The 17190-nt window shown below is 41.3% G+C and overlaps 1 protein-coding gene across 2 annotated transcripts in view; it reads right to left on the bottom strand.

The window, feature by feature from the left end:
* The window catches only part of LRRC8C (leucine rich repeat containing 8 VRAC subunit C), an 86008-nt gene extending 68904 nt beyond the window's left edge, over positions 1-17104 (bottom strand). For both annotated transcript variants that reach the window (XM_053920826.1, XM_053920825.1), the window contains exon 1: positions 16898-17104. The gene's annotated coding sequence lies outside the window, so the exon portion shown is untranslated. The remainder of the gene's footprint in view (positions 1-16897) is intronic.
* Positions 17105-17190: the final 86 nt, after the last annotated feature.

The raw sequence follows: 17190 nt of genomic DNA, 5'->3' as shown, positions 1-17190 counted from the left end.
AGCAATACGTGGGGAAAGGGTACAGGGAAGAAGAAGCATAATTGGTAGGCATAAAATAGGGAGAGATTAAAAATGGTATAGGAAACAGAATTTAAAAAAAAAACTTGTATGTACAACCCATGGACATGAACTAAAGGGGAGGGGTGATGCTAGACGGTTGGGGGCTGCAGGGCAGAGGGGGGATAAATGGGGAAAAATTGGGAAAACTGTAATAGCATAATCAATAAAATATACTTAAAAAATACACAACATAATACTTACCATCTTTAAAAAAAATAAATAAAATCTCCCAGCCTCTATGAAAATTTGTGGAAAGTCTGTACTTGATGTCAGAAAATTATTCTTTTAAAATCCTTACACTGTAGGATTTAAATCCTTATATATATATCTATTCAGAAGAGATGTACAAACACCTTTCATATTCAGTTGGAGCTGCCTTCATAGACCTGGAAGTAATTATGAAATTTCTCCTTGTCCTCATCTTAGCTGAAACATGCCAATTCTTTTCATTTGACCTACACAAATTGAATTTTTCAATGCTCTCATCCTCTTTGTGATGGTCCTCTATCTCCCAAGTTTTTCATCTTCCTAGTAGTTTATGTAGCCTTAAATTACTGTAAACATTAAGCATCAGAAGATCCCTACAGTCTGCTTTTCCTTTACCACATTCCAGTGTATGCTTTCATTTTTTTGTTTTTAATTACACTTTATTGATTACGCTATTACTATTGTCCCGATTATTCTCTTTGCACCCCTCCACCCAGTATCCCCCAACTCCCTCAGGCCATCCCCACACCACTGTTCATGTCCACGGGTCATATGTGTCAGTTCTTTGACTACTCCACTTCCTACACTGTACTTTACATCCCCACGGCTATTATGGAATTATCAATTTGTACTTCCTAAACATCTCACTTCTTCACCCATGACCCCATACCCCCCTTCCATTTGAAACCATCAAAACGCTCTCTGTATCTATGATTCTGTCTGTTCTTGCTCGCTTAGTGTGTTTTTTAGATTCAATTGTTGATAGTATGTATTTTTTGTCATTTTATTGTTCATAGTTCTGATCATTTAAAAAAATAAGTCTCTTTAACATTTCATATAATAATAGCTTTGTGATGATGAACTCCTTTAGTTTCTTCTTGTCTGGGAAGCTATTTATCGGCCCTTTGATTCTAAATGATATTGTCGTTGAGTAGAGCATTCCTGGTTGTAGATCCCTGCTTTTCATGACTTTGAATATTTCTTCTACCTGATCCCTTCTACCCAGCAAAGTTTCTTTTGAGAAATCAACTGACAGTCTTATGGGAACTCCCTTGTAGGTAATTAACTTCTTTTCTCTTGCTGCTTTTAAGATTCTCTCTTTAACTTTTGGCATCTTAATTGTGATGTGTCTTGGAGTGGGCCTCTTTGCATCCGTCTTGTTTGGTACTCTCTGAGCTTCCTAGACTTGCATGTCTATTTACTTCACCAAATTAGGGAAGTTTTCTTTCATTATTTTTTTCAAATAGATTTCCAATTTCTTACTTTCTCATCTCCTTCTGGCACCCCTATGATGTGAATGTTGGAACACCTGAAGTTGTCCCAGAGGCTCCTTACACTATCCTCATTTTTCGGATTCTTTTTTCTTCTCATTGTTTTGGTTGGTTGTTTTTTGCTTCCTTATGTTCCAAAACATTGATTTGACTCTTGGATTCATCCATTCTACTGTTGTTTCCCTGTAAATTGTTCTTTATTTCAATTAGTGTATCCTTCATTTCTGACTGGTCTTTTTTGTGCTGTTGAGGTCTTTACTAAGTTCCTCAAGCATCATTACAACCAATGTTTTGAACTCTGCATCTGATACATTGCTTATCTCCATTTTGTTTAGTTATTTTTCTGGAGTTCTAATCTGTTCTCTCATTTGGACCAGGCTGCTTTTTCTCCTTGTTTTGGTAGGCTCCCTGTGTCTGTTTCTATGTATTAGGTAGAGCTGCTATGACTCCGTGTCTTGGTAGCATGGCCTAATATAGTAGGTGTCCTATAGGGTCCAGTGGCACAGCCTCCCCTATTACCCAAGCTGGATACTCAAGGAGTGCCTTTCATGTACATCCCCCTCTTGTAATTGCGTTTTGGTTGCTGTTGGCAAATTAATGGGAGGAATTTACCCTGGCCAGTCAACTGCAAGGACTGACTGTGGCCACTGACCATCAACCTCTGTCCTCTGTGGAGGATCTGATGTACAGGGGCAGGATGGTGATGCTCCAATGTGGTCTGTAACTGTCCAATGGGTGTGCAGGCTCTGGGGTTTCCCAGGTGGTGAAGGCCAAGGTCAGACTCCACCTGCGTTTTGCCTGGGGCCATGCTGCATGTGCTGTAAAGCAATCTGGAGATAGCTGCTACTTGTGTTGGGCTTGGAGATTCCCAGCAAAGCCAAACTGTGATCCAAAACTGGCTATTGCTTGTGCCAGGCCTGAGGCTTCTTAGCAGGAGGTGTGGGGGCTGGGGACTTGCTGAGACTGGCTATTACTTGTTTGAGAGAACTTAGGAAGTTGTGAAGTGTGAGCCAAGGCCAGCCATTTATATGGAAAAACCACTGTTAGCAGCTTGGGTGGGCCTATAAATTGGGTGAAACAGAGTCTCAGGGGATCTCCAGGGTGGGGCAAACACCCTGTTAGCCAGGCGATGGAGTCTCAGATATGGCACCTGCCTGCTGGCTCTGTGGTCCTGTGGGGGTTAGGGTTCAGAAAAGGGACAATGACCTCTGCTTGCCTTTTTGTCTGGGAGAAAGCTGCCCCCAGCTCCCACATTGATGTCATACAGATCCGTTCCTCCCTGTATGCTACTGGTTCTTTTCAAGCTTCTACCCCAGTGCTGGGGCTTAGAGAGGGTGAACTTCAGTAATTCCTTGTGTGGTTTTTTTTTTTTTTTTTAAGATTTTATTTATTTATAGACAGAGGGGAAGGGAGGGAGAAAAGGAGAGAAACATCAGTGTGTGGTTGCCTCTCAAATGCCCCCTACTGGGGACTTGGCCCACAACCCAGGCATGTGCCCTGACTGAGAATCAAACAGGCAACCCTTTGGTTCGCAGATTGGCACTCAATTCACTAAGCTACACCAGCCAGGGCCATGGGTTGATTCTTATATGCACCCTGATTGGGGGTCGAACCTGCAACCTTTGCGTATCGGGAGAACACTCTAACCAACTGAGCTACCCTGCCAGGGCCATGTGTGGGTTCTTTAAGAGGAACTAATTTGGACTCCAGAGGTTTCTTCCACTGACTCAATCCCTCTGGTTTTCGAAGCCAGAAGTTATGGGGACTTATCTTCCTGGCACTGGATTCCTGGGCTTTGGGGCCTGGTGTGGGACTCCTTGCTCCCAAGATATCCCTCCCGAATTTTCTTCCACCACAGATGGACACGTGACCAGCTTGTTCTGCTTGTCCACCCCTCCTACCAGTCTGGATGGATGTGGTTTCTTTAATTCCGTAGTTTTGAACTTCCATTCAACTTTATTTCTGACAGTTCTGAGTGATGGATGTTCTATAGTTAGTTGTAATTTGGATGTGGTTGTACAAGGATGCGAGCTGTGTTTACCTACGCCTCCATCTTTACCAGAAATCTCCCCAGTGTATGCTATTAAAATATAGTAACACAGTGCCTTACAAAACGAAAATTATCCCAAATCTGTTTGTATAACCTGCAACCTCCTCCCAGAAAGAAGATAGTATTCCTGACACAATGCTTAAGTAATCAGTTCTCATGAACTTTAACACATTAAGACACTAGGAAATTAGTTACCACCCATGCATTTGACTGTCAACCAAGTGTTCGATGGCCTTTAACGAAATATTTTCTTTTGATGTTGAATCTAACATTTTAAACCATTCTCTTTTTCAATAAAATGTTCCTACCCAGAGCAAATCTTTGAATTAGCTGACTAGAGAACTTTTATTTTAGAGGAAAATTTTTAGAAAAGTTTTTGATACATGCTAACAACAAACTTGTCAATATATATATTTTTTAATGCAGGATCAGCCCTGGCTGGTGTGGCCCAGTGGGTTGAGCATGGGCCTGCAAACTGCAAGGTCTCAGTTTGATTCCCAGTCAGAGCACATATCTGGGTTGCTGGCTGGGTCCCCAGTTGGGGGTCAGGGAGAGGCAATTAATCTCTGTCTCTCTCGCACATCAATGTTTCTCTCCCTCTTTCCCCCTCCCTTCCCCTCTCTCTAAAAAAATAAATTAAAAATCTTAAAATAAAAAAAATGTAGGATCAGTGAAGTTGTTCTATAAAGGCAGAAATAGTAAATAACTTAGGTCTTACAGGTCACACCTGGTCTATGTTGCATATTCTTTCAAAAATATTTTAAACTTTCAAAAATTTAAGAACTGATCTCAGCAAGTGCATCACACAAAAACAGGTTGCAGGCCCAAAGTCCCTGGGCCACAGTTGCCCAATTCCTGTTGTAGTGGTTCTTGGAGGTCCCGTGGAGAGTTACTCATTTCAAAGGGAACAGAGCTGTTGGCAGCCTCCGGATCAAGGAACTTCATGGCATTTATGCTGCTGAGATCCTTTGTTACCTCTTCTGCTCTTGGATTTGTTGCTGATCTATGGCTATTTGAGCACGTGTATGTCAAAGTCTAATGGCCGTCTGAAAGGACTCTTGTTCTGCTGGCTTAAGATGATTTACCATCTAATTTGATTGGAGAGCAGTTTGGGCCCTAAAGTTGAATAAACTTTGGGTTGGAGTTAAAACAGAACGCCCTTCCAGGATGAGATTAAAGAGAAATTTTGACAACTGAGTGACACAGTGATGCTGAGAAAGGGAAGTTGAGTGCAGAACCCAAAGTTTCTGTCCCAGGCCTTAAGTTTGAGAACTCCCATGGCTAATGGTTTGTATTTGACACATTCCACAGGCTAAAAGTCTGTTATGTTACTAAGAAACAACTAGAGCCCTTAAAAGGAAAGTTTAGGATGAGCAAGTATGCATTGTTAACAAAAAAAGTATCTAAAAGTTGGAAATGAGGCAAAGGGAGGGCAGACTGTCCTTTCATTGTAATACTGAGGAACTCTTTCACTGGTGCCTCCAAGGATAATTTAGGGAAATATAACTTCCTTTGACTTGCTAGTTACCACTGATTAAACTCCAGACTTGTAGATTTTTGCCCAGTAAGAAAACCTGAAACATTATGTTTTTTACTGTCCCGAAGGACGCTGCCTAGTTTTGTATCTAACCTAGCAATGTTATTCTAAGTCTTTTTTCAAATAATTCCCGAATGCTCTTTGATCCCGCTTTGCATTCCTGACAGCTCCTTCATTAAGGAGTTGAATAAATCTTCGACATGTTCATCAATTTTTTTGAAATTATCCTTTGACAACATTCACAAAAGCCTCAAGTTACTTTGTTTTGCTTGCAGTAAGTTTGTGCATATATTTGCATAACAGTTAAAACTGTATGAAGGAACTGGTTCAGAGGTTTTCTCCTTGCCTGTATCTGTGAGCAGTTATTTATAAGGTTGTGCTTTTGTGGTCAGTGAGTTCTGGGGCACCTACTAGACCTATAGCTTCCCATATGTTTAGAAAAACTCTAAGAATGATGGCCAAGTGGTCGCAGGAGTTTGTCCTTTGTGTGCTAGAATACCTCCTTAAACAAACAGATTCACACTGAAATGAAAAAGTAAGGCAAAATCTGCCTGGGTGATTTCATAAGGATGTGAAGAGAAAGACTTCAGGGAAATTTCTGCCAGGTCTTGGTCTGACAGTCAATTAAAAGAGTAATTCTAAATAGACTAAAACAGATGGAAGTATACAATTTATCAGGAATCCCTCCATCTCTATCCAGGCAACAGTGCAATGAAAGAATGTTAACCAACGAAAAGTGTTTTACTTTTAAAACTACTTTTGCTTCTCTCCAGAGGGAAATTAACAAGACTGAAGTCTTAAGTGAATGGAGTTCACATGCTCCAGGTAGAAGCTAATAAACACATATACCTAGAATAAGGGAATATGAAAAATATTTACTGCCCCAGTGCCCCACAACAAAAAGAAGAAAAAAAAATACACAAAAGGGAAGTTCAGAGTGAATGGGAGGTATTCAGGTCACTAAGGATAAGGAACCAAAAAATATGCAAATAGCTGTCTGGTCACTTCATCAGTACTTTCTACATTTTTTAAAATTTAATCTTTATTGTATTTTTTCCATTGCCATTTAGTCCCCTTATACTTTCTCCCCCCATTCCCCAGCAATCACCACACTGTTGTCCATGTCCAGGAGTCCCTTTTCCTTCTTGCTCAATCCCTCCACCCCTTCACCCCCACACCCCCACTAGCTGTCATCCTGCTCTCCATCTATGAGTCGGTCCCTGTTTTCCTTGTTAGTTCAGTTTGTCATTAAGAGTCCACATATAAGTGGAATCATATGCTATTTGTCTTTCTCTAACTCGTTTATGTCACTTAGCATAATGTTCTCCAGGTCCATCCATACTGTCACAAAGGGTAAAATTTTCTTCTTTTTTATGGCCGAGTAGTATTCCATTGTGTAAATGTCCAATAGTTGTTTTATCCACTCATCTGATGGACACAACCCACAGCATGGGAGAACATATTCGCTGATACATCTGATAAGGGGTTAACATCAAAAATTTATTAAGAACTTACAAAACTCAACACCAAAAAAATGAACCACCAATTAAAAAATGGGCAAAGGACCTGAATTTACACTTCTCCAAAGAGGACCTTCAGATGGCCAATAGACATATGAAAAGATGCTCAACATCACGAATCATCAGAGAAATGCAAATTAAAACCAAAATGAGATATCATCTCATACTTGTCAGAATGACTATCATCAATGAATCAACAAACAAGTGGCTTGTGAGAATGCGGAGAAAGGGGAACCCTTCTGCACCGTTGGTGGAAATGCAGACTGGTGCAGCTCCTGTGGAAAGCAGTATGGAGATACCTCAAAAAATTAAAAATGGATCTGCCTTTTGACTCAGCGATCCCACTTCTGGGAATATAACTGAAGGAACCCAAAGCACGAATTCAAAAAACATAAGCCCCCCTATGTTCACTGCAGCATTACTTACAACCTGCAAGATACGGAAGCAGCCCATCTACATTTCTTAACCAGAACTTCAAATCCAAAGTAATTTACTACTGCTTTAATAGTGATTTGCAAGCTACGATTGAATTACATAAAATATAATGTTCAACTGATATTCCTGATAACGATGAATACTTGGACAAGTTAAACTATTTTGTTAAACGGCTTGGCCTTGAATTTATTCTAGTTGGGGAGATGAGGAAAAAATTATACCTCACTTACATCAAAATGGTAAACACAGAGATGTCATATGATCCAGCAATTCCACTTCTATACATATTTATTCAAAAGAAATGAAAACATATGTCCACACAAAAACTTGTATCTGAATGTTACTGGGGGCACTATTCCTCATAATCCCAAAGTGAAAGCAACCTAAGTGTCCACCAACTGGTGAACGGATAAAGAAAAATGGTACAGCCATACAATGGAACATTATCGGGCAACAAAAAGGAATAGCGTATCAATACATGGTATGAACCTTGAATACGTGCGAAGTGAAAGAAATGAGTTACAAAGATCTCGTTTTGTGTGATGCCATTTCCATGAATGTCTGGGACAGACAAATCTATAAATTCAGAATACAGATTAGTGGCTGTCTAGAGCTTGGGCCAACTGGAAGGTATGGGGGGCAATGATGGCTAACGGGCACAGGCTTCTTTTTAGGGCAATGAAATGTTTCAAAGTTAGATTATGGTAATTATTACAGAATTCTGTAATTATACTAAAAAGCATTTAATTGTATAGTTTAAACATGTTAATGTTACAGTATATGAATTATGTCAATAAAGCTCCTTAAAAATGGATTTTAGTTTATGAATGACTAATGTGTTTTCTAATAGGATGCCTATTTAATTGGAAGTTACTAAATTCCTTATATTTGTCTCATAAGTGAGATCATTATTTACACTAAAAATTTAAGTCTTGGTAGATATGTTCAACAACACTGAATTATAACTAGTTATAACTGGCCTGTTTCTTTAATGGTTATAAATTCCAGGCATTGCTGAAGTAATGTTGAAACCACCACTGTCAGGGTTCTCTGATAAGTTTTTAATAGAAGCTGTGATATATTATTTTTAAGTGGCAATGTAAATTGTAATTCAAGATAATAAATTTTAAGGCCTGGGACTAATGGTTATTTAAGTAATTATGACTAATCTTTGGCAAAATACCATCATATGATAGTTTAAACCTACATATCTTATTTCTATACATAAACCTAACATTCTTCATAACACTCGAATAATAAGACTATAATCATTATCTTATAACATACTTTATAAAATTAATTTTATCTTAAAAACTAAAGTTTAACACAACTGTCATCCACCATTGTTTAGTTTATGTGATTAATATGATAAAACATATTAAGATAAATTAAATTTTAAAGGAGCTTAACAGGATAACTGGTAACTCAGAAAGAAAAATTATTTTTGAGATGACCTCTTCTGAATATGAGGCTGTAAAAGTTACTCACTTTATATTCTTAGACCCAGATGACAAAAGTTATTTCTTTCCTCACCCAATCCAAATGTGTTCTTTCAGAAGGAGCAATTAGCTTCCTTGTTTTTATGCTGATTTTTGATGTTTCAAAATTATAAATAACCAAAAGCCAAAAAAACAGAATAGTAAGAGATTCATGGCCTCTAGAGAAAGTAAAATACTGAGATTTCTTATGTACCATCTGATTTAGTTGTTACTAAGCCAGCCACCAATATGACCTTATCACCGGGTATCTATACTGTCATCCAACAACATTTTAAAAAGTTGCTTCGAGAGCATGTTCCAAATTTGGAGCAATAACAAAGGAGCAGTATTTTATATTCAACAGAATACTTAACATGCACTGGACAGACCCTGGTAGCCAGCACCACAGGTCTGCTCCCTCTACTATAATCCTGGATGTGGCGCTCATGGTAAAAGGGATGCTAGAAAGCATTAGTTTTAATTGATTAGCTCCTAATTTGTTAATTAGGTCAACAGTAGGCTGTTCTGTTTATTGCAGTCACATTTATGGGGAAAGCTGTCAAGGTAGAAAAAATGTTAACAAGTAAAACGTTATTCATGTGCTTAGATCATTAGCTACCCACTCAGGATAAATTATCTTCACGTTCATGTACAAGGGCGAACTGCAACGCACTCACTTCTAAGATTTTGTTCATACATTTTAAATAGCTGCATGTCAATCAAAGATGAGTGTGACACTTATTTGTAGTCAATGCTTTGTAGATTCCTTAGGATGTTCGTTATGTATCGTTGGGTTGGCTCCAACTCCTGGTGACTCAATCAGCGAGTGGTGTCCACAGTGTCCTGTCCTCTACAGCCCTGCCCAGCTCCTGAAGGTTCACGCCTGTGGCTTCTTTTACAGAGTCAGTCCATCTCATATTTTGGTCTTCTGCTGCCTTCTATTGTTACCAGCTTTATTGCTTTTTCTAGAGAATTCTGCCTTCTCAAAATGTGCCCTAAGTAGGAGAGCTTCAGTTCTGCCATTCTGGCCTCCAGTGAAGTTCAGGCCTAACCTGCTCTGGGACCCACTTGTTTGTCCTTCCGGTGGTCCAGGGGAGAGCTCTCTTTCAACACCATATTTCAGATGAATCAATGATTTTTGGCTGTCAGCCTTCTTCACAGTCCTTAGGATGCGGAATCCTAATTTCTAATCAGAAGTTTGTAAGAAGAGATATTTTTACTTCTTCCTTTCCAATATTTATGTCTATTTTTTCATCCTTCCTGCACATCCATCCAGCCTCCTGTCTAATGTTCAATGAGACTTGTCCATAGAATCCAGCTAAAGAGCCACCCAGTTAACTGTCAACTCTTAGAGTCTAGTGACCTCGAACCCACATTTTTTATCTAGTCTAACAATGCTGTCTACTCACTATTCTTATAAAATGTCCCTAGTAAGAATGAATTTTTGAACTGACCTATCAGAAACTTTTTGTTTTATGTAAGACTGAAATAAAACTTCAACATATGCCCACAAATGATTCATCCCAAAAGTTTTTTTCTAACAGCCAATTCAGTCTACTAGTTATTTACCACCCTCTCCTTGGGAATAATTTTACTTTTGCCCTCATGGAATATAGTTAGCCTTTCTCTATCTTGCATTTCATTCATTTACTCGTCAAACAAATATTCACTGACCCTTTGCTACATATTAGGTATTGTCCTATATGTTAGTAATATAGAAATGAACATAACAAACACAAATCTAGTATATTTGTATGGTTGGTTTATTTGTTATTCTTGAAGGTACAACTCTATGTTTTCCTTAAATGAACTTCATTGCTTAGTTTTGACTACTTCCTTTCTTTATCTTTATTTTATTTCATTTCATTTGCCAAACTTATTTCCAGTCCTTGCTTCAACACCATGCTGCTCTAACACCGTGGAGCCACTTACAGAAAATATCAGATACATGTTTTCTATTACGCCACCAGATCCTGAGATAAAATGCTAAACACTCAGATCCAAATGCCAGACATACCTCCAGTTGCTAGCTCCTCGATTTTAACTACTTTCTGGTTACAGGGGTCCGCATAATTGTTCATTCACCAGAAAGCTGTGTGTGCAGGCCAGTATTTCCTAACTTTGCTGACAGGAACATTAAAGATAATGACCTTGCTAATGTCAAGGGAGATAATACAAATTAGCCAGACAGTGTTTTCCTAACAAAGCTAACCTCATATTCATTTTTAAAAGACAAGGTGTTATTAGCTAAATACCTTTCTAGTTCCTAATTTCCAATCGCACACAGAAATATTTTTGTGTACATATTTCATGACTCTATTAAGAGGGAAAACTTCTAATTACACTATTAAATTTCATTACCCGAATTTAAAATAATAGAAGGGAAATGGATACAATCCCAGATGGCTACAAACGTTACTGTAAAGTGTATCTTTAATATTTAATCCAGGACTATTTCTTGAGTAGCTATGTCCCAGGCACTGTGCAGATGCTGTGGAGACAGAAGTGAATGACGCAGATTTGGACTATATGGCCTGTGCCCTCAAGCAAAGAGAAAAGATGCTGAAAAATAAAGAAAAAATATCAGTTTGGTTAAGATAAAATGAAGGGAAAAGATCAACTTGGTTAAGATAAAACTTGCAGGATAAGAAGATGAGTTGTTTTGGGGGGAAGGGAGGAAGTATGAACCAACAGGCTCCAAATGCTGAGGGAAGCCAACACAGTATGAAGAAACCAAGCTCCTCTCACCCTTGCGGAGCCCAAGATTAGCCATCAGAAGCCCAGGCTTCTGCTCCCCAGGGAACCGAAGCATGGAATGGAAAACGAAAGAGCTAAGAATGACTTCAGAAGCCTCACCCTTCCCAAATATTTACTTGTTATGAGCCGAAATCCCTTTGATAGAAAACATAGTGTTTCATATTTATAAATACATGGCATAAAATACAAATACTTTAATAAGGACAAACTCATTTATACTTATATAATTGACCAGTCACATGAGTGGCTAATGTCAGAGTATTCCCAGCACAGCAGAAATAAATAAAGGATGTTGAGCATTTAAACTTTGGGGAAGGCTTCCCATCCTGGAAAAGAAAGCGTGCAGGTAGAGGCGGCTTGGGAAGATAACTTTATGAATTTAATAGTTTTGCCAAGGTGCAATCGGGACAAGAAGCCTTATATATTTTAGATACGTATTTCAGTTTAAGAGCCAAAAAAGTATGCTTTTTTATAAGGCATAAAACACGATCTAATCCCAGAGAATTTGTGAACTGACCTATCATAGGCATTCATACACACACAGACACACGCACACACACACGCTGTTCTTCATTTCTTTTGGTTCCATACGGTTCTTTTGTGAGTTTCTAACATAACCCAGAATCATGCTACACCCTGTGTTCTCAACAGAGGGTCCGTCTTGCCTCCATTAAAGATTGGTTCTGGGAACAGGGTAAAAAACGTCTTAAACTAATGGTTTGTAGCTTGCCGAAAGGCCACACATTACATAAACAGATACACGGTGTATCATCTGTGATATAATATATCTAGAATAGGCTTGGGGAGGGAGAGGAATCATGAAAGGTGGAGAAACGCTTTTCTATGAGCTGCATTATATTCTCTCCAGTTGCAACCCTTGGGGCAGTTTTTGGGTTTAGCCAAACAAACTTTCCTCTTGCTCTACCTTCCCACCCTGCTCCGGTCCTTAGAGGGCTTCTTTAAAGAACATATAGTTCTTGTGGATTCCTTTGACTCAAAATACTTCAGTCATCTGAAACCCTTTCAGTTACTTCCCTAAGCTTTAAAGCATTTTGCTTAAAATTGACTTTTTAATTTTGCTAATTTTCCCTTTTCTGAACTCTGTTCAGTTTCTGAACCATTATTATTATTGCTCTACCAACTGCCATTCATAGTTAGACACACTCTAGACTACAGAACCGTATTTTAAAAGGAGAGCCATCCAGCACCAGACAATGACCCTAAATCCACTCCCAGAATTTGTTATACTTTTATGTAGACAGCCGGGGTTATTTTTTTGTTTCATGCCTGATAGTGGGAAAGAGTTCAGTTATCCTCTACTGTTTAATACTTAGAAAATCTGCAGTATGTTTTTGCCAAACTATGTACTTTAAGCAAAGCTCTGAAATCACCCTCCTGCCCTGTGCCAGCGCTGGAATCGAATGGGAGTATATTAACGTACTAGATGTTCAGGGCCACACAAGTTTCTCTTGCCCACCTCGACCCCACAGTCTCTTTCCTATTTCTAGGGTCCAGGAAAGAGCAAACGCTGGCAGGCCTCAGCCGTACAGTACTAGTGGTGCTTCATTGATTTTATCTGTTCCTTTTTATTTTTCCACCGCTCCTATTCGTGGGGAGACTGCCTGGGCCTTTTCTCTGTGCTGATTCTCTCCTGAAGGTCACTTCTCGTGGTAGCCAACACGCTGGGCCATGATTAGTCTTATTTCCAAGTAAAAGAGGAATCCTCCTCGTTTATTATCTCAACCTCCTCTCAAAGGTACGTCTTCCTTTCCCTCAGGTAAATGTGATTCCTAACGGAAGAAATCCACCTGGACTGTTACCCTGTGTAAAATGCCAAACTACTCACACACTGTTGGCGTGCTCAATATACCTGCACCCAAGGAAGCTACCGTGCCTCCTTAGGAGGTTTCATTCTTAGACAAAATGAGCTGCCTTACATGGCAGCTAACGGCCTAGGCCTTGTGGAAGAACTATGCCCTCCCAGTAAATGTAATGCCAGTTAAACTAGTGGAGAAAGCTGGGACGAATAAGTCTCAAAATAAAGAGGAAGGTGCTACTAACAATAGCATCTTTTTCCATGAAATGTAACAGAGGCAAATAATTTGGTGTCTTTCCTAATTGTTGTAAGAATCTCTCTCAGAATATCTGACTCATCTTTCATCCAGGAAACAGAAACAATCTATGCTTTCTACAAAGCAAAAGTTGTAAAAAAAAAGAGAAAAACATTTCTGTCCTCAAAGAGTTTACAGTCTTTCATAGGATATTACTTGGGCAAATAACTAAGAAAGCAAAGGTAAATTTTTTAAAGCACTAGGGGTACATGCTGTCTGAACTACAAGTGAACAGAAAAAGGATTTAAAATGCAAGGGACACGAGCTCAGGCAGGATGTAGCATTTAGGCTGGGCCTTGAGGGAGATGCGGACTTTCAGCGGGCAGAGGCTCGGTTAAGGGTGAGGCATGTGGTGGGGAGACCCTGGGTTTGTCATGGTGCCTTCCGTGAGCGATAAGCAAGGCTGAGAAATTCATTTTCAACCGACTGAAACATGGCTAATAAAGTTCTAAAAGCCGTGCAGAGTGGAACAAATGAAAAAACTACGTAAGGTCACTAAATATGTGTAAGTCAGGACTACAAAAAAAAAAGGAAGTGATTCAAAAGTTAAAGATGCTAACAACTGGGTGAGACCTTTGTATAACCCTATCTAAAGCGAATCGCTGACGACACTGACTAATTGCACAAATGGATACAGCAGGAATTTCACTTAGCACTAGCTAGGGTACAGCGGTATTCGTCTGTCCCACTTACTAGCACCTGCTAGGTGACAGGAGCTGCCCTTTGTAGGTACTGCTACATTTAATCCCAACAGTGATCGATCCACCGGGTGGGCTTTATGAACCCCATCACCTATGAGGCAACTGGGGCTCAGAGAAACGGAGTCATGCGAGTTGAGCTGGCGCTCCTACTGTGCCGTAGAGCCAGGATTTGATAGCAGCTCTTCCCATCTTGGGGCTATGTTCTTTGCCCCATGCCAATCTAGAATGACTTGTATTTTAAGATAAATTAAGTGGATTCGAGAACGCCTCTATAGTAATTTCACCCTTGTTGGTTGCAGTATGCCTTCATAAGTGATCCAGGGCTGGAGATACAGCCAGACTTTGGAAGTGTAATGTATGCAGCCCACAAGGCCATCGTCATCACGTGGATGAGAACAGCTGATCAGCAGAAGTGAAACGTCCATTAGGTTAAGGTCTTAATCAGTCTTTTAATAGAGGTGGGTGGCAAGAACAGGGTTTGGGAAACAGATGGCTGTGATTCCAAATTTAAGTTCTGCTATATACTAATTACATGAAAAACCCTGGACAGGTGCCTTTACTTCCTTGACTTTAGTTTTTTCACAAAGTCATAATGGTAAGTTAACAATAAATGTATGTAGGAAAAAAAGGGGAAGCTTTGGATAATGGAAAAGTATGTCATTGAAATGAAAAAGGCGTGGCCTCACTCAGGCATTAGTTAGCTGAATGGTCTTGGGCAAGTCACAGCCTCTGGGCCTCTTCCTTCTGTGAAACGTGGATGGCGCCATCTACCTTACGGGTCAGTTGGAAGAGTGTGAGATGACGTGTGTCCGGTCCTGGAGCAGCTAGACGATGACACCGTATTAAATCGTGAGCGCCATGCTGGGCAACACACAAGTTTCTACCCCATTTTTTAAAGACTTGGGCTTTATTATAATGTTATTGGTGACTATAACTTAAAAATACTACAGATTATTAAAAATCTCAAACTGTAATAAGTTTGATAAAAACCGGATAACTCAGAAGTTAAAATATTGTTAACCTCATATTTTTTTAAAAAGATAAACTGATAAGCTTCATATAAGTGGAAAATTACACATTTTTCACTAAGAGCATTCCCCTCTAAATATAATTTTCATTAAGTGCTTAGTCAATCTGAGAAATAAGAAATTAGTGCCATTCACAAAGGCTTTGATGATTTTATTAGTGTTGTTAACTATGCTATGTGATATGACCCTTGAGTTACCGGGCCCTATCCACGGTCACTATCTCTATACGAATCATGAAAAATATCCATCCTTGCAGCTCCTCTCTCTCTTCCCCTCAAAAGCAAACAAACCACCTAACCTAGAGAGAGTGTTTAGGTCAATGACTCCAAAGTAAAGCAAATCAGGGTTACAACCTTGTTCTTCCCTATTTAAACAAGAAATGCAAACATCACAGATTATAGTTGTAATCTGTTATCCATGTCTACACATCCAACACAAAGTTTATAAATCTGAGCAAATTTTGCGAAGTTCAGCTTTCATTCTGGGTTTACATGAATCGTTTACAATACATAGAGAATGCATACATCTCTGTAAGAGTTGATTGGTCCTGGCGATTTTTCCTGTTCTGACCACCAAAAGGGTTACCAGCACTTTCCCTCCTCTCTCACGTAGATGGCCTTGTTAAGGACGTGTCTATGAAGAAGGCTTGGGCATGCTTTAGGAAACTACTACCTACCAGTCCCAAGTGCGACCTGTGCTGAAGGCTGCATTTCCTGCATTACCCAGCTCTTGTGAGAACTGAGAGGCTGAAATAGGGCTGCCATTTTCTTCACCTATTCCTCTCCCAAAAGGCTGCGTTCCACAGGGTCGTTCAAGCCTCCCTCTGCCCAAAGCCAGCACTTCCACAAAGATTGACGGGTCCTTATTTTGTACTTTAAGGAAGATGGGGACTTGAAAATGTTTCCTAACTGGTTTGCTGGGAGTTTAATATGCTTTAAAAGAATCTGAACCCGAGAGAAGTTTGGCGTTAACACTAAAATATCCATCTTTTGGATGTGGTCTTAGGTTCTGCAGAACTGGAATCTGATGTACCCCCGCCGGCGTGGGGTGGGGGAGGCAAGAATTGGCTGAGGGAGAAAAGAAAGGAATGGGTATCTACAGCGCACATCCTAAGGTTCCCCAGTTGTTCGCTCCATCACTAAACCGCCTCGTTTCTGGGAACCAGCTGGAAAGGAAAAGACTAGAGAGCAGCAGTCCTGGCCTAGACACCTGGCTCGTGGGGCCCGCGCTCCGGCTCTCCCCTCTCCCCCCTCCCGTCCCGCAAGGGAGCGGCACCACGCTCTCCATCCCTTCAGAGACCTTCGAATTCCTCTGTCCCCAAAGTGTTAACTTCAGGGGCTCGGCAGACCAGAAGGGGCAGGCCCTGGAGTCCAGGGGATTTTCAAAACAGCAAAGAACCGCGACCACCCGGGTCGACCCCGTTTTCTCCTCCTCCTCCGCCCACTCCCATCCCCCAAGTCCGCAGAACCTGCCGCGGCCACGCTGCGCTTGGCGCCAGGCTGGGGACCCGCGTCCGGAAGCTTGGGATGGGTGGAGCAGGGGTTGGCGGGTCTCTGCGCCCCGGCAGCGTGGGGTTCAGACACCACACGCTGGGCAGGCGACCACAGCCCGCCTCCCCGAGAGCCGGGAGAAGGCGGGGAGGACGAGGCGGGGTGAGCCCTGGCCCCAGCGCACCTAGCGGACCGAGCCTGCGGTCCTCCGCGGGCCGCCCCTCTCCATCCCACCGGGGTCCCCGCCCTTACCTCCGCGCGAGAGGGTGCCGACTGCGGAGGGTCCTGGGGAGCCGCGAGGTGTCTCCCGGCTGGGCTCAGTGGCGGGCAGCGACAGCAGGGGCGCCCGCGGGGCCGCTGCTCATGGCTCGCCGCGCCCGGAGCACTGCGCCCGCGGCCACCGCGGTGCCTTCCTCCAGGTCCTCTTCGCGGGCTCCGAGCTGGGACGCTGCTAACGCCCTGGCCCCGCAGCCCTCCCCTCTCCGCCTCCCCCGGTGCCGCCCCCAGCACCGCCCCGCACGCAGCCGGGCCAGCGGCCTCCAGCG

The sequence above is a fragment of the Desmodus rotundus genome, chromosome 3, assembly GCF_022682495.2.
Source record: "Desmodus rotundus isolate HL8 chromosome 3, HLdesRot8A.1, whole genome shotgun sequence".
Taxonomy (NCBI): domain Eukaryota; kingdom Metazoa; phylum Chordata; class Mammalia; order Chiroptera; family Phyllostomidae; genus Desmodus; species Desmodus rotundus.
Note: the sequence above shows the minus strand (reverse complement) of the source record. Positions and strands in the feature narration are given on the sequence as shown.